Source organism: Furipterus horrens, unplaced genomic scaffold (genome assembly GCF_987537825.1).
Source record: "Furipterus horrens unplaced genomic scaffold, mFurHor1.1.pri manual_scaffold_15, whole genome shotgun sequence".
Lineage (NCBI taxonomy): Eukaryota > Metazoa > Chordata > Mammalia > Chiroptera > Furipteridae > Furipterus > Furipterus horrens.
This window is the reverse complement of record NW_028327185.1, coordinates 7,269,806-7,292,875: the sequence shown is the minus strand read 5'-3', so window position 1 is coordinate 7,292,875 and position 23,070 is coordinate 7,269,806. Positions and strand designations below refer to the sequence as shown.

Below are 23,070 nucleotides of genomic sequence, written 5' to 3'. Positions count from 1 at the left end.
GACTTTGGTTCATTCAATAGTGAGGTCTATTCTTTCTTTCACAAAGTCTGAGGTTGGAGGTGGTGAGAAGGCCAGGAATTATGACATCGTTAAAAAAAGTCACATCTCTTTGACATCCAATCCTGACTCATCTGTTTCTCCACTCGGCACTGATTTGCCCACCTCTAAGTAGGAGGAAAACGTTGCCTTTGTGGAGTTGCTGTGCCAAGATTCTGTGAAATACCTGAAAATCAGCAGGCACTCAGCAAAGGCAACTTCTCTAACAGCCCAAGAGATCCCAGTGAAGGGTGGTGACCTTGGTGAGACCATTGCTTGGTGGCGGTAACATAAAAATGACCTCAGCAGCCCCTGGGTACCTGGACTTGATGATTTCAAGGCTTCTTCCAACACCAGTCTATTTCTTCCTGCTTCCCCTTCACCCAGGGACTGTCCATAACTGTTTTAAGGACGTGTGGCCTGGATTCACACAGCATGATTTTGACACCCTCTCTGCAATCCGACAACCCCTTATACTCAGCTACGCAAGTCAATTGAGATTCTGCACTTGCGAGTAGGATGGAGGTTAACACTGCCAGGAAAGGAGCCCCTGTTTTAATGAGACCCGAAAAGAAGCCAGAAGGAGCCTTAGCGATGTGTGTTCCTCTCTCCGAAGTACTCAAAGGCACATTTTGGATATTGCAGTGCTGGAAGGAAAGGATCATAGTTGAATGAGAAACTTGTGTCTGTTTAAAGGATCTTTGAAAGCATGAGTTAATTAAAAGAAAAACAAAACAACTTTCTTCATCGAAGCCATTGAAATAGAAGGGACCCTCAGAGGAGCCAGTAGCAGGACACCTCCCCCCTCATCTCACACCCTCAGGACAGATTTGACCCCTCAGTCCATCCAGTTCTTCTCCCCCCTTAGCTCTTGCTGGATCTCAAAGTACATTACTGTGAACCTCTCATTCCATGAAATTACCACAAATGTACAGGTGCTCGTAAGTGGACTTTTGTTTTTATTCTAGACTGTTCTTTCACTCATGATTTCTTTTAAGTCTCATATTTATCAATTGCATCCCTGTGATTATTAGAAAAAGAAATTTGGGTCAGTAGTCTCTTCATTATAAATAATTCTCAAAGGGGAAATTCTACAGAGAAATTTATCTTTGGCAATTGGTGTAGTTTACTCAAATTGCTTCCATAACTAGAGTATGTATCATGAAAATACTACCGTGATCAGAGAAATCCTGGATCAGTCTTGGCAAGTACCCACTCACTAACAAAAATGTATTTTGTATTAGCATTAGAATTTCTTTATTGTTATACTTGTTACATAAGATACAAACCAGTGTGGTACTGATTTATTGGGTTGCTTGTTTTTGACAGGTGGTTTAAAAGTTTGATGCGAAAGACCGTCTACACATTATACATAAAAAGTACAAAGAAATCATGAAAGAAAAAAAGCATTTTAACTACCTGAAAATTTAAAACTCGGTACTTCAAAAGACCCAAATCAAAGATTGAAGACAAAAAGCACTAAAAGAAATGTTCATGATGTTTAATTCAAAAATAGAACTGTGCTTGCTTAATAGATCCCACCAATCAATAAGGTAAAACTTAATACCCCAAAGGAAAAAATGGGCAAAAAATGCGATGAAAAGATCACTAAAACCATTTCCAACGTAGTACACGGTGAGAGTCATCCCCCCCCCCCATATCCAGTCAATAGACAAGTTTAAGATAGGACGGTAACCCCTGTTGGCATGTTTGTGGTTAACCAGAGACTGCCACGCCTGCCGGAGGGCAGGGAACCTCATGCACTTTTGGGACTCACTTAGGGATTAAGTGTCAAGGAGCTTTCGAGTTCAATCCCTTTGACTCAGTATTTCAAGATCTAAATACATGTCCTTAGAAATAATCAGAGATTGTACCAAATGGAGTTCCCAACAACGTTACTTACGGCGGTGAAAAGTTGGAAACTCTCCGAATACCCAATAATAAGGGAATTCTTCAACATCGTACACCCATGTCATGTTATGTCACGTAGTGATGCAAAGTAACGTTTTCGACACATTGGTTACAGAGACAGTGGAAATGAGTTTACGTGGACAAGATCAGGTTAAAAAGGTGACCTGACCTGTAGCTGCTATTTATTAAGTACTTATTCCAACCCAGCTACTTATTCATCTCCCTTACTCTCCAAAATCACTTCCTGAGGTGTGATGTGCTATTGTTATCGCCATTTTACAGACAAGGAAACTGAGGCTCCACCAGGTCCGGCAACTTGCCCTGAGGCACACGTGGACAAAGAGACAGAGCACACAGGCCATCGGACTGTGACGTCCGCAGGAGTATCAGTTGCCAGGTCTGTCTCTGCTCCTCTTCTAACCACCACCAAAGCTATATGTGTGTGTTTACTAAAAACAAACGTAAATTCAGAGAAAAAAACGAGTGAAAGGAGACACAGAAAACCGTTCATGGTGGTGATCTCCTGTGACTAGCTATTACTTTTATAGTTAAGAAGAGTTAATACTAAATATAAAGGGAAGCATGTAATTCCAGTGTAGCCTTCTCCACGCATGTACCTTAATTTCGCGCAGAGAAGGAAGAGTTTGTCCTTCTTCCTGGGCAGAGGAGCGTCAGGCTGACAGCAGATTGCAGGAGCGGGCAGGCGGAGCTGAGGCGCGCTGGGTGTTACGTTGCTGCTTGCTTTCTGGTTGTCGTTAGGAATTGTTTTTCTTTCCTCCTAAGACCTCAGTGTCTTTTCATTATAGGTCAGCTGGTTCTGTAACTGAAAAGTTGAGTAGCAGATTAACTAGAGCCTGCTGTTGCTGTAATGAGGAATGATTAGGATCTGAAATAGTTTTCTCCCTCGCATGGAAAAATGCACCAATTAGTATTAATGAATCACTGCTTGTACCAGGGCGCCAGGTTTCTGGTTTTCCCAAAACATGAGGATGACTTAATTGTGGCCAAGATATTTTGTTTCCTTCTTCTTATTATTTTATTTATATTGTTTGTAATAAAATCTTTGTATGTAAGTGTCTGAAGTTTTCAGAGATACTCGTTAGAAGTGATGATGAAGGGTTAGGTTTAAATTTCTCATTGAATGCAAGTGTACCGAGGTTGAAAATGAGGAGCGGTTCTTGCTGTTGTTTTTTGATTCTATATCTGAAATAACCTGTGTAGTTTTATTTCGCTAGTGTGGTCAAAGGGGAATTTTGTCTTAATTAAAAAAGAGAAAGGTACCGTGTGGCAGCGAGTGTTGAAATGGCCATAGTTGTTCATCTGTGGCATGCGATATAAATTCTGTGAGCCTTTTGGAAGGCACTTTGACATATTTGTCAGGAAAACCTTTAAAATGCTTATCCTCGTTAAGCCATAAAATCAGTTCTAGAACTATATCCTAAGGAAATAATTAAAAACGCACAAAGATTCACAGTTACAAGGTGGAGAGTTGGGAACAGCCCTAAATGCACCCTTAGAGATAGATCCCTGTCTTGCTCATAGTAATGGCACAAATGCAAAGGAAAGTGTCCGTTACATACTAGGTGCTCAATAAATACTTGTTGTATGATCGCATAAGTGCACTCAATCAACGGACGTCATTTTCTCTGAAAATATTTAAGGGAAATTAAAAAGGCTATGTGAAAAATCAAGAAAAAATCGTCAGTATATGAGGCTGCTAAGCTTATTTAAAAGTGAATGTGTTTGTAGACTTGCAAGCTCCTATATGCCAGGGAACATTTTGGAAGGGTGCGGAAAACGGATCAAAACAAAACAAAACAAAAAACAACCCAACTTGAGAAGTTTTCTGAGAATACAAAGGAAAAAGAGTTGAAAGAGGTTATAAAAGACACAAAGGAACAAAGGACAGGCATCTAACATAAGGATTACGGGGTTTTCCAGGACAAGAAATCAGAAATCAAAATAATTGGAACCGAAGAACAAACACAATTAAGGACAATTCTGTGGAGCTGAAAAAAATGTTTACTTAGGAAATTCAAAAGCCTCAACACATTCTTGGCAAAATTAATAAAGAAAAGGAATTTGCATATTATATGGGTAAGAATATAAGACAACATGAAGAAACAAAAAAAATCAGTCTGGCTTTTAACTTTCCTGCCCTATGTACAGTTTTCGAGGGGAAAATTCTGTGATAGAAGCATTTTCCTCGCAGGCAATTAATAGTTCACATGTGGAAGCAATAGAAGAACATCGGATGTACAGGGATTCAGAAAATAAATTGTTCGTGAACATTTTGACAGTTTCGCTGAAGCTATAGCGTTCATATTAACTATGTATGCTATGAGCAACAATGTATGCTCTAACCAGGGAAAGTGAGGCTACAGAAGGACTCCTAGATCAACCTACGAGACTATCACCAGCCACGCTATCCCTTCGTCACAGGAGTTATAATAACAGCTTGTACCTCGGCATCACAAATTGACCTGTCTACAAAAAAGAAAGTTACAATGTGGCAACCCCTTCCATTTAGCACCTGGATAAAGATTAAACTAAAGCAATTTCCCTGATTGTTCTTTGACTTATTATGGAAATAAACAGCTGATTGGATACAATTATCCCTGGTGTGAGAGGAACCTCAGGCAGAATGTTCCTACCTACAGATTAATAGTTTCAATGAAATAATATTAACAACTATTTTTTAAATATACCATGGGATTAAGAGCAATCTCTGGGCTATGAGATTATGAGATTTGATCTTTCCCTCCGTTGGTTTACCTGTATTTTCTAACTTTACCACACTGATCAGAAACTGCTTTTGCAATTAAAACTGATTTAAATTAAAAAGTGTAGTTTAAATGGTCTAAAACATAATTCACCATAATCATATCATTTTGGAAGGAGGCACCAGGGAGAGCTTACATGTGAGAGATGAAAGAGTGGGCCAGGCAAAGATGGTTCACAGATTTGGATGATTCTTTGAGAAATATGAAATAATACCAGAAATAGTTAGTGGAAATAACAGGATGGCCACCACAAAGCCACACCTGGGAGTAACTTACTTAAACACTAAAATGTGGATGGCTTTCTACAGTTTTGAGGTGTAATTTCGCTCTTTTATCTTTTCTGAATGAAAATAACAGGACTGACGAGAGCCAGGTTACAATTTTCTACCGAGAAACTAAAGGCATTTTTTTCTTTTGAAACAGTGAAATTTTAACAGTTATTTCCTGATAACTCATGCTCATCAAAAGAAAAACCCTATTTATATATTTTACCATTTTGAGAAATAATTTGGCATCTGTATGTCCACAAAAGTAATACTTAAAGTGGTTATCCACTTTTCAAAGTTATTCCTGTAAAAATGTATAAAGTATAGAAAATCTCAAAATATAAACCAGAACATCCATATTTTTGCTAACCAGGGAAAATTACTATTAACATTTTAAAGATTATACTTTTGGTCATTTTCATCATCATGTATATTTTTAAATATTTGAATATAGTAAACATACTGTTTTATAAATTAATTTTCATTTACTATAAGATTAGAACATTAGTCTGCATCAGAAAAGTCTTAGAAAACAAAAGTTATTTTCTAGTCACCTTTTATTAAATAATATTTAAGTTGTATAGTATTTTATTTTAAAACTTTACTATCATAAACAATACTGAGGGTATTATGTGCATATAATGATACATGAATCTTTGAGCATCTCTTTCATTATTAGGATAAATTCCAGAATTAGAGTTACTGGGTCAATATGTACACAATTTAAAGATAAATAAGTCAAGTCTGACCGATGCCAGGGCTGACAACTGCATCCCGGGACAATTTCTGGAGAAAGTGGAGGACCGGGCAGGGACCGTCCACCCTTTGCGTTTGACAGTCATTTTCCAGAGCACAATAAACCTCCCAGGATTCGCTCTTGAACTAAGTCAGAAATTAAGACCCCCAAGGCCTGGAAACCATTTAATTTTTATTCAGGCAGTTCTGGAAGCGCTTGAAGACCCTCACAGGGAGGCCAATTCCCTTTGCAGAAGATGAAGGAATTGCTATTAACAGAGGGTGGGAAGAGAGCCATCTTTAAAGATCAGAATTGGCTCAGGATGGCCCCAAATAAAACATTCAATGTGTCAGGTCGCCCTTTATATTAAACTATGAGTTTTCAAGTTTTCTTCCATCTAAGAAGCAGAAACAGTTTTGTACCCGTTTGTGTCTTTGCTTGTTTTTAACGTTGAGTAAGAGAAAAGAGCGCTGCAGCTTCCGACCCTGGCCTGGCCTCACCTCTGGGGGTGTCCTAAGGGGCCCTCTATGCCAACCCCGCATCTTTCCCCTGGACTATGGCTCAGATGCCACATGCACCCGAGAAATGTTAGATTCCAGCCTTGCCCGCCCTCGTCCACCCCACGGGGTTAGTGGCAGTGGGGTCATGGGTGTCCAACCTCCTCTACAGCTACCCGAGGGCCTCCAAAGGCCTCGACTACTGAGCGCTTGTCTCCGTCTGCTTTCCCGGATGCCTAGGGTCCCCAGGGCCTGCGTCTTTCTCATTCACCTTTGTCTCTACGACACAGAAAAGCCGTTGAACTGGCGGTGGGTAAGAACGCCTGCCTTCCCGTGATCTCGCCCGCAGAGGGAATTCGTCCTGGCGTCTGACCTTGGCCAGTTTGGGAGCCAGAAGTGAAACTCATTGTGTGGTGCTGGGCAAGTTGGACGTGAACGCGTGTGTTTGTTTTTCTTTTGTAATTTGCCTCTTTGTGGCCTTTACCTATTTTTTCAGTTAAGTCCTCCTCTTTTTCCTGTTGATGTAGGAGAACATTTTCTAAAATGAATTAAGGATAATAACCCTTTATCTACCACATATTTTACAAATATCCCATCTAAAGTGTATTATTAATAGTGTTTTTAATATGGAGGGCTTTAACATTTTTTGTTTTTCAAATGCATTGTTTTTTTTTTTTTTATGGTTTTGACTTACACTTAGGAAGCCCTTCTCTACTACATGTTAGTTCTTCACTTTTTTTTTTTTTTTTTTTTGGTAGCTTAATTGTCCAATTTAATCCGACTTACTACATTCCACAAAACACCGTGTCAAGAACTTTTAATTTTTTGTGTCAAATATTTTAATTTGCAATTAAGTTTTGATACTTTCAGGCTTGCTAATGTGTAGATGTCATGAAATGAAAACTTCATTCTGAATTTTTTTTATTAGAAATTTCAAATTCTAAAGAGAAACCATGGCTCTGATGAACATTTTGGCGTGTTCTTACATAGAAGGCTGATACTTAGATTGAATCAAATCATCATTTTAAAAAAAAAGCAATCTATACCATCCAGGTCCTCCTCTTCCTCAAACACATCATTTAGTACAGTATAACTTTTGTTTCCTTTTGCCTGTGTCAAAACAATTTATGATGTACTTTTATATTGGGAGACTGAAAGAGTCTATTTTTAGTTGTTGTTATATGAACTTGGAGCTGTATTCATATTGAATATTATAAAACAGAAGACAATAAAAATGTTCATGAGTTTGCCCTCTTAAGGGGGGGATGCATGGAGCAGTGTGGTCTCACAAACACCCGTGCCCCTAAGACTAATACAAACTACCCAGCTAAGCTAGAGGCAGGGTCTGGCTTTGGAGGTCCCTTACTTTAGGGTGAATTGTCTTGGTACATGACTCTGACCATATACCTTTGCCTTATGATTTGCATAGACTTTGTTTCTCAGGACCACATTGTTCAAAACACTTGGTAAGGTGTCATGGATACAAGATATTTTGCACCTCTTCCAATTTCTTCTACCATGTCTTTGAATATGTTGATTGGTGCAGGGAAAACATGGAGTCAGGTGGGTAGACACTAAGGACAACTATGGGGCACAGGCCATCTGCGCGTAGTGGAATGTACCACCTGTTTGATGAACTTGGTCATGAGAAGTAACCCGAGGGCTTTCTTGCTTGATTATGGTAGAACTCGGTGTGTTCGGGTGCAAGATGAGAGCCAGGATGGGTGATAAGTGGCCTTTTTCCCACAGGCCTCACTTTTGACCTTCACCTTATCCTGCTCTCTGATGTGTTCATGGGTGTGGGTGGGTTCTCTTCTTTTCGGCAACTCACAGTTCTTTGAACACTGGTTAGCAGTGTCTGCTGAGCTCTGTTCCCTGCTCATCAATGAAGATGAGATCATCCCCCTCCAAAAGTTATACTAGATTACAGGGTGGCGCAAAAGTAGGTTCACATGTGTGAGTGTGTGAAACACATTGATTCTTGTATTATTATCAATTATTGTATTATTTTCCGTATGAACAACTATAAACCTACTTTTGCTCCACCCTGTGTTTCATTAGAACAGCATATGTTCCTAAAGCATTTATTAAATAATCATTCAGATTGTCAGATAGCTCCTATACTTCCCTTACTCCCATTCCCAGGTCAGTCAGCTCTTTGAGAGGGTTCACACCAGATTCATTTACAGCAAAGTGTTGTGTTCGAATATCTGTGCTAGTTTAGACAGCCTCACACAGAAACAAAGGTCGGAGATTGATTCACTAGAAAGAGCATCAACCCAGGCGTCAAAGGACATTAGCTGTGATTCCGGCTGAGTCTCTACTGAACCCTGAGAAAGAAAGACCTTTTACTTCGCCGCTGCAGTTGCTTCATGTGTAAAAGGAGAAAAAGAAAGCTTGCCTTACCCACTCCAGAGGTGAAAGACCTTTTGCAAAGCTTAGAGCCCTCCTGAAACGCAGGCAGCTCTGCTACCTCCCCACGGCAGGAGCCTTTCCCAGAGCGTCCCACGCCCACCCACCGTGGGCACGTCTGCTGCTCTGTTGAGAGAAACACGTTTTACGGCGGTACAGACGCAGACCTGGATCACGGGCCACCATCGTGTTTTCATTACAAACTCACATGCTTCAGCTCTGGCCCTTTCCACGTGCTGAACCCCATCAGAGTCCCGTGTGTTGAGAGCCTTCTGGAAGAGACCCAGCCGTTCTGGGGGAGTACACCATACGGACTTGGCCTGAAGCTAACTTCAGCCTGAACTTGCTGGGGATTGTTATGAGGTCCTATCCTGCAGGCTTTCAACATGAAGAACTCTCCTGGGCAAGGAAGGTTTGGAAATTCTTCAAGAGTGAAGAGTACCACCTCTAGGATTGAACACCAGGGAGGACCCTTTAGCCAGAATGGAACCGAAGTCTTGTTTCTTGCGCCGGCTGCTTCTCTGTGTCTGTGTGGCCTCCCGCCTGAAGTAAGTAAGCAGAGGATATAGTTGTAAATACAGTGGTTTCCACACTCCTGGGCCTGAGTTTCTCTTTGCCCCCCGCCCCCAATTGATGATAGTCAAAGAAAGAGATCCAAATGGATTTTGCAGGGATAGTCAGAAAGCCGTGTAAACTTGGCCTCTTTAGAACAGTAAGCGCAGCATAAGTAGCTGCCAGACAGAGAGCAGAGGACCGCAAGTCAACCACTGGCTGTGTTCGCTGCTCTGCGGGCCCGGCGGCCGCAGCTGCACACGTGTCCCAGCTCCAGAAAGTGACCGTGGAGACTTGGGGGCTCATGTACGCATATTCTGCCAAAGCGGGGTATCAGCCCCAGTGTGGAATGAACGGTAGGACGAGGACTGCGGGCTCCAGGTCACATTTCCACGAACCAATCTCTTGCCCCATTGCTGTTCAGTGTCTCTGTGTGGTGACATTTTCCGTGCGTCCCGAGTCGACAGACAGGCCCAGGGGAAGGCTGTGCATGAAAATGAAGACAGTGGTGTCCACTTATGACCCTTGGCGGCCCCAGGGTCGCTGGGAGGCTGACACTCAGCATGGAGAGGCGGACCCCCGGGCCCCTGGCCGTCCTCTGCATCACAGTGCCCTTCGCTGGTCTTTCCAAGGGGCCTGCTGGGGCTTGTGAAGTGTCTCTGCACATCATAGGCACTCCTTTTTCTTTCTGTTACCGTTGACATTGGATATGACGTGAGTTTCCAGCGTACAGCAGGCGTGGTGCTTAGGGGTTCACGCAGCTCACAAAGCGTTCCGCTCAGTAAGCCCAGCAGCCTCGGCACCACCCATAGCGGTTACAGCATGACTGTGTTCCCTCTGCCGGACTCGGCGTCCCCATGGCGAGATTACAGCTGCCGATTTTAGTTCTCAATCCCTTCACCTTTTTTTTTTTTCTTTTCTAAATAAAATCAGGTTCTCTTTCTAAAAAGCAGTAAGCCAATAATGCCCGTGGGAACACGAAGTGATTACATGAGAACATAATCCTCTCAGAAGTGTGTGGCACCTGAGTGAGGGGGCTCCTCAGCAAGCCCCCTCTTCTGGCAGGAGTGAGCAGGTAACTGAATTCCACAGGCCAAAGCGTAGTCAGATTTCTACACAGGACCAGGGCTCAGTTGTGGCTTTGTGGGTCATAAGGGGACTGCTGTGACAGCTTAACTCTCCATAGTAACGAGAAAGCAGAACAAACAATACTTACATCAGTGGGTGTGGCTCTGTTCCAATAAAACTTTATTTACAGAAATGGACAGTGGGCCAGGTTGGGCCCACAAGCTATAGTTTACCGACTCCTCTTATAGGTTACCGTGCCCAGTAACACACGTGTGGACAATACGAAAATTCTGCAGACAGCAGTGTCTGTATGTGCCGTTGTAGACACGAAGATGAATTGAGGCCCAGTTTTCTGCATATGTTACATTATCCGTCCTGGCATCCAGCAGGGCGGGATCTGGTGCTCTGTGCCTTTCATCATTGCCCGTCTGCAGTGCCCTCTGCCACCCTCGATCTGTCCTTGAGGACAGACTGTGGTGGCTTCATCCCTGGAACTGACTGCAGATTCACACTTTGCTGCCACTCACACTGTGCAGGGCATTCTTACCTTAGCTCTCTCTGATCTTCAGAACAATCCAGTGAAGTGAGCCCCGTTACTCCTAGTTCACACACATGACCACAGAGGCTCAGAGACGTTGCCTGGTCCCCCCAGAAGTCGACACTAGTGGGTAGAGGAAGTAGGGTCCAGCCCAGACCACAAGAGCGTGACCGCTCATGTCCTGCCCGATGCGCTGTCTTTGAGCATAAACGGTGTGCTTTGAGTAAGAGGAGGAAAGAGAGGAAACATCTTGAATCCAAATAAGGGAGCTAAGGGGGGTTGAGGGCGTGGGGTGTCCAGATCACTTTTAGGGTGGGTTTTTGTTTTGGTTTGGTTTGCTTTGTTCTAACATTAACATTGTGGCTCTGTGCTGGAAAGGACACGCTTTCTTCATTCTTCTTTCATTACTTGAGAATTTGTTGCAACCATTATGCAAAACCAGTAAAGGGAAAAACTTCTCAAAAAAATGTCATTTGGCAGGCAGTGCCCAGCTGAGGAGCAGGACCGGTCTCTCGGGAGAGCAATGCGCATTTTATAAACTGTCTTAAGAGACAATTTATGGTTTTGAGAAAACAAAACAGGAAATCAAATTAAAAGGAAAAATATACGTAAATAACGCCCGGGCGATGACATAGCCAGCCTAATCTAACAACCACGCCTTCAGCACAGGTATTGGCAGCTACAAGAACTTTCTGGCATTGGTTTGTAATTGGTTCATAGTGACCCCAGATGAAGAGAGATGCTTTATTATTCGATTGATACTGCATCACACCTTTGGAATAGATGAAAGCTAGTTTCTTAAATTGGAAATTTGGCCCAAAATATAAGGTTCTTGGAGTAGCCTTACTGAAAGCACTGAAATCTGACCTTCCTGCTGATGTCATGAATGTTGGTGCCTATCTCTGGATTGGCAGAGCTTTATATCAAAGTGAATTTAGGGTATGTCAGGTAGGTGTTCTTTCTGCCCATTATGCCATGATTAATACCTCTTAATCATGAGGTATTAAATACCTCTTAATCAGTGAGGGATTAAAAGCATCCATTACAAGAAAGCTGAGCTTTTATCAGAAAAAAAAAAAGAAAACCAGGAGTTATTTACTACCATCATAGTAAACACACACACACACATACACACACACACTTCATGTTGTGTCTAGTAAACAAAAAGTGTTTCAAGAGAAGAAAGTTGATTCTGAATACAACAGCCAGCCTACAACAGCTGCAATCTTCTTATATTAATTCTTGTTACATTTTCCAAGATCTGTGATGAGCAGGAGGTAAAGGAGAGAAACTCTAGACACTTGAGCAAGTTTAAGTTCTGGACCTTTACTGAAACATTTCTGAAAGAGGGTTCTTTTACTTTCTTAGTTATAAAACAATACTGTTAGGTATGAAAACTAAGATTTTTACACACCTTACATTTTCATTTCACAGTTTAATTGTATGAGTATTGTAGAGCCTCTATTTTACAGTGGAAATATTGAGACATTATATTAGTAGTATTAGTAGTAGTAGTAATAGTAGTAGTAGTAGTAGTAGTAGTAGTAGTAGTATTTCGCATAGCCAAGCTCTAAACCACTGCCCTAATCTGCCTCAAATGGGGATCAGAAACCTGTGCTGTCATTCAAGTGTGATGACAGTATCATTGGCTTGGTTTCAGCAGAACAATAGTTCATGACTTGCTTGGTTCTAGTGTTTTGTTTTAATGAGGCTGCGTTTATAAACAACACCCGTCTTGCTCGGTGCATTTTGTGCTATAAGGCCCGCCTCTCGGGCTGCCTGGCTATGGTCATCAGTTCAGCTGAACGCGCGTAACCGCATCACATGGTCATTGAGCCGCTCACCATCCAGGACACCTGCTAACTTCCTTCTCTGGCTGAGATGAAGTCCCTTAGACTTAGGGCATCAGCCCTGCACGTCCCCTTTTGTATCACCGGCACCTGGCACACAGGATAGCGGGAAAGCAAGTCAGCTTAGTGAGTCAGGAAGATGAGTATTATGGCTTGATTTATGTTTGTAAAGGTTTATGTGGTATGGTAGGTTATTTACACCAGGGCTGCTGGAATTCCTCTCTGTGTACACACAGCTCTGGTCTGGCCCGCACGGCTTGCCTTGACCAACAGGATGCTCTGCTCTGGAGGTCTTAGGACCTGGCCACCGGCCCAGACTACCCTGCTGGGGACACGTGGCACACCTGACCATAACCATCAGTCTCCAGAGATGTCAGTAAGGCCAAATTAGCCCATAAAGCCCCAGTTTAGTCACAGGATGATGGCAGCTTCTTAAATGACCTTGACTGATATAAGCAGACCCTCTCAGCTGAGTCCAGCCCAAATGGCTAAGCCACAGAATAATCAGCAAGTGAAAGGAACAAAATGGTACCCGCCCCCCCGTTTATGTCACTAAGTTTTGGAGTAGTTTTTTATATAGCAACAGATAGATGATACCTGTGATCTTTGAAAGCTGAATATTTTTATCTGTCTCACCCTTAAAGTACCATAAATAAAACCAGACAATTTAAGAGTAAGAAACCAACTAAAAGCACCCATTAAAAAAAAACCTCTTGTAGCTGAAACACAGTTCTACCACGTGAGGGAGGTTCTTCACAGGTAGGCAGCAGGGGACACTCTCTTCTTATCTTTCTTTTTCTTAGACAAACCCATGATATGAAGCCAAATTTGCAGGTCAGCCTGCAGGCAGGCAATCCTTCACAGAAGGACACATGTTGGGTCAGACCTGTGTCTCACATCGTGTGATAACACGTTAAGTGAAAAGAAATCTCCTGATATGGTTTTTCTTTGGAATTTGATTTACAACAATAATAGTTCCATGATAATGAACTTGGATCTGAGGAGCGGTCATTAGGGTCAAGTGGAAACAAAATAAACTAGGGGGAGAAAGTCCCGCCTGCTAAGAGATGGAGGACTCAGACCACGGAGGGGTGTGTGGGTATCAGGGGAGTGAAGGTTGAACTTGAAAAACAGAAGTGACACATTGACCCAGTGTCGGAAGAGGTCCGTGGCCACGTGCTAGATGGCCGATGGTCTTGTCCTGCGGGGAGGAAAAGGGGGCTCCCCCATTTTAAAGGGCTTATAGTTTTTCATAGCCAGATTGCTAAAAGCAGAAGAAAATCACTCCCTTATTATGAAAACTTTGCCAATTTAATATAAATACAGTGCCATTACCATATTTTTGGCAGTGAGTGAAATGCTTATTGTCTCAATTTCACAACAACTTTACCACGGGAGAAATATTGTTACTATTTTATAGATAAGGAAACTGAGATCCAGGAAGGTTGGGTGACTTGCCAAGGTCACAGCTACCAAGCCATGTACTGAGGACTCTGGCCCACTCCAACCCCTACCCCCCAGCACCTCCACTTAACCACAACACTAGATTGTCAGATGCCTGGAAACTAGAATGTGACGCGGCGCCCGGGGGAGGAAAAACACCCAGGAGCTGTGACACCAGTCCATTATATGCTTGCAAGACATGTAACTAAAAGGCTCTTTGGCCTATATCTTCGTCATTGTCCCACCTACATTGTCTCAGATGAAAATATCATTTCTTAGGAGGGAGACACTAATTCTGTCTAGCACTCGTTTTTTTTTTTTTTTTCCTTTCAAAATACTGAGTGAGAGGCGTTATTGAAATTTTTTTCCCTCCAAACTAAAACAATATTATTTTCAGTTAAGATTTGCCATTGTGTAGAAATACTTTTTGTTCATTGTGTAGACTGTAATCAAGATTGAAACAAATTCAAAAATCTGTCCCAGAGATATTGTTGAAAAGTCCCAACAGATATAAATTCTCTTAAGAACGTGGTACTACTGTTAACTGTTTTCTGCTTGCAGGACGTTGGGAAGACTTTATATCTGAGAAAGCAAATTCAGAAAAGAAACCCCCTTCTTAGATCAGCTGCACTAAGAAGACTCTCTCTGTTATACCACATACACATCATTCTTTTTGTAATTCGCTGTAGGGCATGATTACTCTGTTGTGAAGGTCTGGAACACAGAGTCACATGAACCTGGAGTGAGTCTGGAGGTGTCACAGATGGCAGATGAAACGCGTAGAGTGGGCAAGGTTTCCTAACCCCTGTTTATGCAACATCAAAGTTTTGATATCGTATCAGTTTAGTGTCGAGAAGTTTCACATGCAAGCTTCTGTTTGCAATTTTTTTTCTGTTGCCGACCATGATAGGAAAGGTGTTCAATCCAAAACCAATCAGTTATCATTGAGGTGCTCCTAACCCCTAACTGAGGTTTCCATGCTGCATCCTGAAGCAAATCTCTTCTGTAAGAGATGCTCAGATATGAGGGGTAGGATCTGTACTATTAATTAATTGACTCAGGATGCTGTTCTAATGTGCCTTTGGTATCTGCTATCTTTTTTTTTTTTTTTAATTGTTCACTTGGTTTAAATACAGACAACTAGGGGTAGGAAGGAAAGACAGAATGCAACTGGGGGCAATTTGAAAAGCTTGCATCGTGTAAGGAAGTAGCATCTATGGAGCTGAAATGAACCAGACGGCTTGCTCCTCATGCTGTGACCACTTCCTGTTATCTTGAGGCAATGACATCATCAGAGGGGATGGGACAGTCCCACCTCTGGAGGACTGATCCGACTCAATTTCCCGGTTGCTGTCCTAACTAACTTTTCCATTTTTTTTTTCTCAAATTTTGTTCCAGTTTAAGTAATCTTCGATTATTTCCAATGTAACAGTAAATACTCCTCCATCAGATAGGAAATCAGGAAAATCTTTCTGCTCTCAGTTTCTCTTTGGTGATTTTTGATAAGGTAAGGACAGCGAGCAATTTGAAAGTAGACTCTCTCTGCCCCAGGTTGGCAGGGGCGTGGAGCTTGGGGGAAAGCAGAGGAAGGTACAGGATGACGGGTTTCCTCACCAGCATCGATGCTGAAATACACAGAGTACGTTGCTTACAGCACCTCTGGGCTGGGAGTCAGCCCGGACCGCAGCTGGCTGGGGGCAGAGCTGAAAGGGCAGCAGAACCCAACTCAGTTTAACAACAAAAACAACAAAACAAAACAAACAAACAAAAAAAAATACACAAATCCTTTATACCGCCTGTGGACAAAATTACTGACTGACATGCTAAACCCATTAAATATGCATTTTGCAAATTTTGAAACGAGGAAAAATGCTATGTAAAAATTTTTACAGATGCTGAATGATTGTAAATGTGGTTAAAGACGTGGGACTCGCTCCAACTTTGTTCTTTCGGGGACTGCTATTAGCTTACGTTTGAAATCTCTGTTGGCCACGTAGTTCACATTGTTCTTCCAAATGTAATCATTCCCCTCTTTTATCTGATCTCCTACAGTCTCTCTGTTTTCATCAATATCTGACAGCAATTCCCAAAGATCCAATAGAGTCCACTCTCATATCCTGATGTGTGCTCTTTCCTCTCTTTGAAATCTAATCCCTCGGCAGTGAAATAATTTATTGTGCTTTATTTAGACTTTTATTTTTTGCATGTGTTTTGATACTATCCTTTGGAAAAAGAGTTATTTGGAAATTTAAACCAACTGTTCACTGAAAGTTATGAAAGCATGATTAAGAAATTTTCTCTCTTTCTACATCCCTTTTTAAGTCCTTCTTTTTTTTTTAGTGTGCTATGAAAAATGCCACAGAGTCCAGGGGTCTGGCCACCATGGGGCAATGAAGACAAATACTTCTTGGAACCCAGCTAACGGGTAAGCCACACAGAAGACAAAATGAGCCAGAAAAATTAGTGACCGTCTTATTTCTCTCAACTACCCTTAGATCATGTGGTGGCTAAAACCTAGAGATGCTGAATTCATTGAATGTGACCTTCTCGTGAAGTGATGGTGGCCCCAGCAGGCTGGCCTAGTAAATAAGTGGGAGCTCCTTGGTCCCAAATTGCATGTACTATATAATTCTATCTGTCTTGAGTCCTAAAGAAATGCATTTTGTGAGCGCTCTCTGAAAAGAAGTTTTTATGGGTACATTTCAGTCTAATACGTGCATTGTTAAATTAAAGAGAAAGCTTGTTCCAGTGAAGGAGTTGGCAGAAAACGATAAATCTTAATGGATAGGAAAATATGCCTTTCCATAAAACGGAAAGAAAGAAAAAGACACAGGAAGCAAGCAAGCAATAAACAAAACAAAACAAAATAAACAAACAAAAAATTCGTGCTTAAGGACCCCTTAAAATAGCAGCCTCTGCGTAGCTTCTCGCAACATGCAGCCTTTTCCAGGGTTTCTGGTCTCTCCACCTGCATATTGTCATTCTCTCTGCTCTTCGCCTTCTACTTCAGAAAATTGCCCCTTTAGTGGTGCCAAAAATGTGAGGCAGGAATGAAAAATGTCTTGCTTTATCGCTAACCTGTGAAAATGCTTTTTTTTTTTGCCAGTGTTGTGGTGGTCGGGATTTCTTTTTTCCCCGTTTTCTCACATGGCCCTCATATCCTGGCTGGATAGATCCTGCCGTGCAAATAACATTCCATCCTCAATAAGTAAACTTTGTTTATTGGTCAGAGGCTAAAAAATTCTGTTTCTTATTCTTCGGCTCATGGAAGATGTATTTTCACCGGTTGTTACTGAAGTTCTCTCCTTGCCACCTAAACGGACAGGCAACAGGAATCTCTGGGTAAAAACGGGGCTTCTGCTCTTCTTCATTTATCCATATTCATGAGAATATGAATTAAGTCACCCCTGTGGGTACTTCCTGTGCATCCTTAAGACAGCTGTAGACACTCAGTCGTTCACCACGTTTGGTCTGTAGAGACCATGTCTACCCTACTGAGATGTGAGGGACCGTACTTACTCCCCAGTAAAAGCTTGCTGAGTGTTATAGGTGTCCCAGAATGCCTGCCATCACCCTCCCAGGTGCTGCTCAGGTGTTCTGTGATGGGGAGGGAGCACTCGATCGTTTTTATCCTGACGTTTGGTTTAAGGGAACTAAATGAAATCAACTTTTGGTATGCAGATACGGAGCGTTTTGTTTGCAGGCTGCAGCTGGCACGTAAGTACCGTGCTATGGAAATAGAGCAGCAGCTTTAGTCAAGTTCGTGCGCTCACTCCGTTCTGGGAAGGGAAAAACCATCGTTTGCCTCAAGTACAAACGTACTGGAGAAGGCATTCCCGTCGGATGTGTGAGGGAGTCAGCGGGGGTGCTTCTTCGGGGTTGGAAACTTCAGGTCTTTAGTCTGAGAAGAGTGAAGCTGTGCAGTTAGTCACCCACACACGTAAGGCCCCGAGGGACCTGTAACCGTGCTAAGGGGAGGGAGGTGGGCGAGGCGGGGGGTGTGGAGGGGAGACGCACAGGAGGTGAGTGATGATGGAGCCCTGCCTTTCAAGCCAGACAGCCAGCCCCGGGTTCAAATCCTGTTTATGCCTCTTAGACACTTTGTTACGGGGCCCAGTTATTCCAGTTTTGTCAGCTCCATGCCCCCTCATCAACATGATAGTCCGTGCTTTCTTTGTCAGGCTGTGATTTGAGGATGAACTGTGTGTCTGTCTGGGACATAAGACGTGCTCAATAAATATAAGCATAGTTATTGAGGAGGATTCAGAAGTTTTATTGATGATTTGGTAGGTGAATTCAGAAACCTTTTGCCTGAAAAATGTTTTAAAGTTCGTTGGCACCTGGTAACAACATCAGTTGGCTTCATTTTCAATAACGTGAGTGGGCCAAGCCAGAGGCAAACAGAGTACATTGTATGGACGATCCTTTTTGTGTGTAGTTTTCTCTATTCCTAATTTATTTACATTTTTAATACACTCACATCTCCGTCATTTTTCCTTTCCTCCGTGGTGATGAGCGCGTGACTCAGTTGGGATGTGTTGAGACCCAGTGGGACGGAAAGCGAGGTCCTGAAATAAACAGCATGAACATCAGTAAGACTTCAGTTTCCATGTTGCATGGTTATGCAAGGCCACTGCTTTGGAATTTCAACATGACCTTGAACCATCACCAACTTTAATATTCCTCACGCTTCACCCAGTAGTAACAGGGCCCTCCCTCCTGCGGCTGCTGCTGCTGCTGGCATTTTCCTTGTTGCCTTTTCTTTGCTTCCATTCATTTTGTTTAATTCCTTCTGGCAGTTGCAAGAGCTGGATGCCAGACTCCTGTGTCTGTCGCCTCCAAGCCATGACTCCGACTCTTGCGGCGGGGCAGCTGAACCAGGCCTCTGCCTCTTTAAGAACGTTCTCTTGGTGAGGCCGCTGGGGTCACCCAGAGTTTCCTCCCAAGCTGACACAGAAAGCAGGGGCTTTAGGGGCAGGCACGACTGGATTCCAATCCTGGCTTTTCTTCTCGTTATTGGAGCAACATCAGACCCATTCCTTCTCTACGGGGGCCTCTGCTTGCTCTTTACTAAACAGTACTTACTTATTTAGTAAGTAGTAGCATTCGCTAAATAGTATTTAGCTGAAAGCGTTTGTTGGGATTAAGTGAACTGGTGTAAGTGCTGTGTACTTGATCTGTTTCTCTTGCGGCTCCAGCTGCCCCCTTCGAGCTACCTGGAGTTCCTGTGCTTTCACACTCGGACTAGCCATCCATGGTGAGTCTCAGGAGCTCAGGGGTCGCTAAGCACAGTGCTGTGGTTCGTCCCCACACGCCTGCTGCGCTAGCTTCCGAGGAATACCACAGGAAATTGCCAACAACTGGTGGCTTAAAACAGCAGGGATTTACTCTCATGGTTCTAGAATCTAAAAATCTGACATGAAGGTGTCGGCCAGGTCATCCTTCCTCCGAAACCTGTAGAATTTGTTCTTGCCTCTTCCTAGCTCCTGGGGTTTGCCAGAAATGGTTGGTGTTCTCTGGCTATGGATGCATCAGCCCAATGTCGACCTCTGTTGTCAGATCTCTCTGTGTCCTTGGATGACATTCTCCTGCCTGTGTGTTCTCATCTCCTTTTCTTGTAAGGACACTAGTCACAATGAATTCAAGGTCACCGCACTCCAGGCTGACCTCATCTCAGCTAACTACCTATTCAGCGGACCTATTTCCAAATAAAGTCACAGCCAGGCTCTCAGGGCTAGGACGTTTCTTTGTGGGGGACACAATTCAACCCATAACATGTAGGCTCCTCTTGTGTTTGCTAATTCCAGTTGTCAAGTGCAACTTATTGGGCCTTGTGGTGGGTGGGTGCTGTCTCCATCTGGTCATGGAGGGCAGAGAGAGCGGACGTCTGCCTGGCTCAACTGGGAAGGACTGTGTGAATGGCCGAGTCAGGACCAGAGGGTAGTTCTCAGACAGGTAGATGTTGGAAACAGCTGGAAAGTTTCAAAAATGGTGATGCCTGTGTCCCTCCTCCAGCAATTCTGGTTAAATTGGTCTGGTGTAAAGCCTGGGTATTCGGTCTTTTAAAAGCTCTCCAGTGATTATAATGTGTGGGCCAGTCTAAGAATCACTGACCTAGAAGAACTAACTCCAGGCTAATGGTGGCAGCTTTTCTATTTGATGGGATCAACCCTAATTGAAAGGATAGGCCTGTATTTTCTTTTCCACATCCTTGGAGCCAACTCTATTAGGAAATTCACAGTTTGGATTTTTTCCAGAATTTAAAAAAGTAATAGGGAGCATATACAGTATATAACATAAAACTCCCAGGGTCAAGGAGTGTCTGGATAATGCTCCTTAATCAAAGAATTTTTTTTTCAGTGAAACATGTAAATACTCAGATTATAAAGAGGCCTATGTCAATTTAGTTTAGATTTTGCTACCAGAAGAGAGTTGATTCCAGACTTATAAAATTGTTCATTTTCAGTTCTTTATAGATTCTGGAATTGAGGACAAAGGGTTGTGAATATAATTACAAAACTCTGTGTTGAGAGCCCAAAATTTATATATCAATACCGTGTGCCTGACTGAAGAGGTCTGAGGTAGAAGTCATGTGTAAAGTGACAGTTCAGACAGGTGGTCTAGCATTTAAGAGCTTGGACTTTGGAATCAGAAGGACCAGACCTGGGTTTGCAAAACGCCACTGTTTCTTAATTACCTGGGTGACTTCAAGTTATTTAATTAATCAGTCCTGTTTTCTCAGCTGCGAAACGAGGTTTCTCCCAACTGCCCCAGGTTGTTGGATGAATGTGCTAATGTCCACAAAGGCCCTGACTTAAGGGTTAGAAAATACCACAGAAAATGTCCAGAGTAATGAGGTAGTCTCACAGCTAGGGGAAACGTGCTGGGACAGGAAGCCCTCGACCCAGAGAGGGGGACCCGGGCACCAGCTGTCATTTGGCCATGGAGGTCGGGAAGGGCTCCAGGGGTCAGGGACGCGGTCTGTTTCCTCACCCCCACTCACCCCACACTCACGCCCCACTCACGCCCCACTCACCCCACACTCACCCCCCACTCACCCCACACTCACCACACACTCACGTCGGGAGCGCGCACTCACACTAAAGGGAGCGCACAACACACTCCGGGGAGTGCGCACTCACACTCACACTCCGAGGAGTGCGTACTCTCCGCACACGCACCATACACTCAATACCCAATCACCCACTCACCCTATACTCACCGATACTCACCCCTACTCACCCCCACTCACCTTCACTCACCACTAATCACCCAACACTCAATGGCAACTCACCCCATTCACCACCATTCACTCCCACTGACCCTCGTTCACCTCTACTCATCCCCCACTGCCCACCACTCACCCTACTCACCCACACTCACCCCACCTTCACCCCAACTCACCCCAGACTCACCCCACACTCATCCCCACTTGCATGCCACAATCACCCCCACTCACTCCCCACTCACCCCTACTCACCCTCCACTCACACCCCACTCACCCCCACTCACACCTATTCACCCCACACTCACCTCCCACTCACATCCCACTCACCACTACTCACCCCACACTCACCCCACACTCACCCCACTCACCCTACCTTCACCCGCCCTCACACCACACTCACGCCACCTTCACGCCCACTCACTCACATTCACCCCCCACTCACCGCCACTCACCCCGACTCACCCTCCACTCCCCTCCCACTCACTTCTACTCACCCCACACTCACCCCCAACTCACCCACACTCACCCCTACTCACCCCCCACTCAACCCCACTCACCAACACTCATACCCACTCACCAATACCCCAACTAACCCCCACACACCCCACATGCACCCCCACTCACCCCCGACTCACCCCTACTCACCCCGCACTCACATCCCACTCACATCTACTCACCCCCACTCACCCCCACTCACCCCTACTCACCCCTACTCATCCCCACTCACCCCCACTCACCCCTACTCAAACCCACTCAGCCCCCACTCACCCCTTCTCACCCCCCACGCATCACCACTTACCCCCACTCACCCCTACTCACCCCACACTCATGCCCCAGTAACCCCCCACTCACCCCCACTGACCCCCACTCACCCCACACTCACCGCCCACTCACATCACACTCACCACTACTCAACCCCCACTCACCCATACTCACTGCCCACTCACCGCCCACTCACCCCCACTCACCCCCACTCACCCCGACTCACCCCCAATTACCTCCACTCACACCCCACTAACGCCCACTCACCCCTACTCACCCCACACTCACGCCCCAGTAACCCCACACTCTCCCCCTCTGGGGACCTGTGGGTAACAGTGTTTCCCATGTAGACTTGGGGTGGAATCCCACCCTGACCCCCACAGTTTACCGGACTACTTTTATAACCAATACCTCTGTCTGAAGCGGAAGATGGTGACCTTTGTTTTGATGCAGGTTACTCTCTTAATTCCTAATTAGGTCTTGTCACAGGATAAGCCACTTGCTCAGAGAAAATAATAAGTATCCATAGCCATGAGAAGCAATTTCCTGAATCATTAATTGCGAAGGAGAAGCAGTGTTTAGTGAGAGGAAGTGATCTAGGCACAGAAGGTGCATGTTCCTGGCCTAATGGATGAAATGGTTAAACTGGGGTTTCAGGAAGTGTGTACTTGTCTGCAGGAGGTAGAGCAAAGCATTCCCTGCCTTCAAGGTGGAGACCTCCATTTTTTGTGCAAACAAACTTAATTGCCAGGGATTTCCATGGACAGATAGTTGGTCTAGGCTGGAGAAAATGAAAGTGAAAATACAATAGCAATATAAAAGTAAGGTAAAAAATACAGATATTACATAGTTGATGAATATGCATCCCCCTCCAAAAACAAACAAACAGACAAACAAAAAAACCACCCAAAGTGGTTTGGATAAGCTACTAAAGATTTTTTTAACGATGAAAACATTAGTAGAAACTTTTTGTGTGTTTGTATGTGTC

General features: G+C 43.8%; 1 long non-coding RNA gene across 1 annotated transcript in view; it reads left to right on the top strand.

Annotated features, from left to right (window-relative positions):
- Positions 1-16,511, top strand: part of LOC149992329 (uncharacterized) — a 95,730-nt gene extending 79,219 nt beyond the window's left edge. Inside the window, exon 3 of the long non-coding RNA XR_016508344.1 lies at positions 16,433-16,511. This is a non-coding gene — a long non-coding RNA (uncharacterized LOC149992329). The remainder of the gene's footprint in view (positions 1-16,432) is intronic.
- The last annotated feature ends 6,559 nt before the right edge of the window (positions 16,512-23,070 follow it).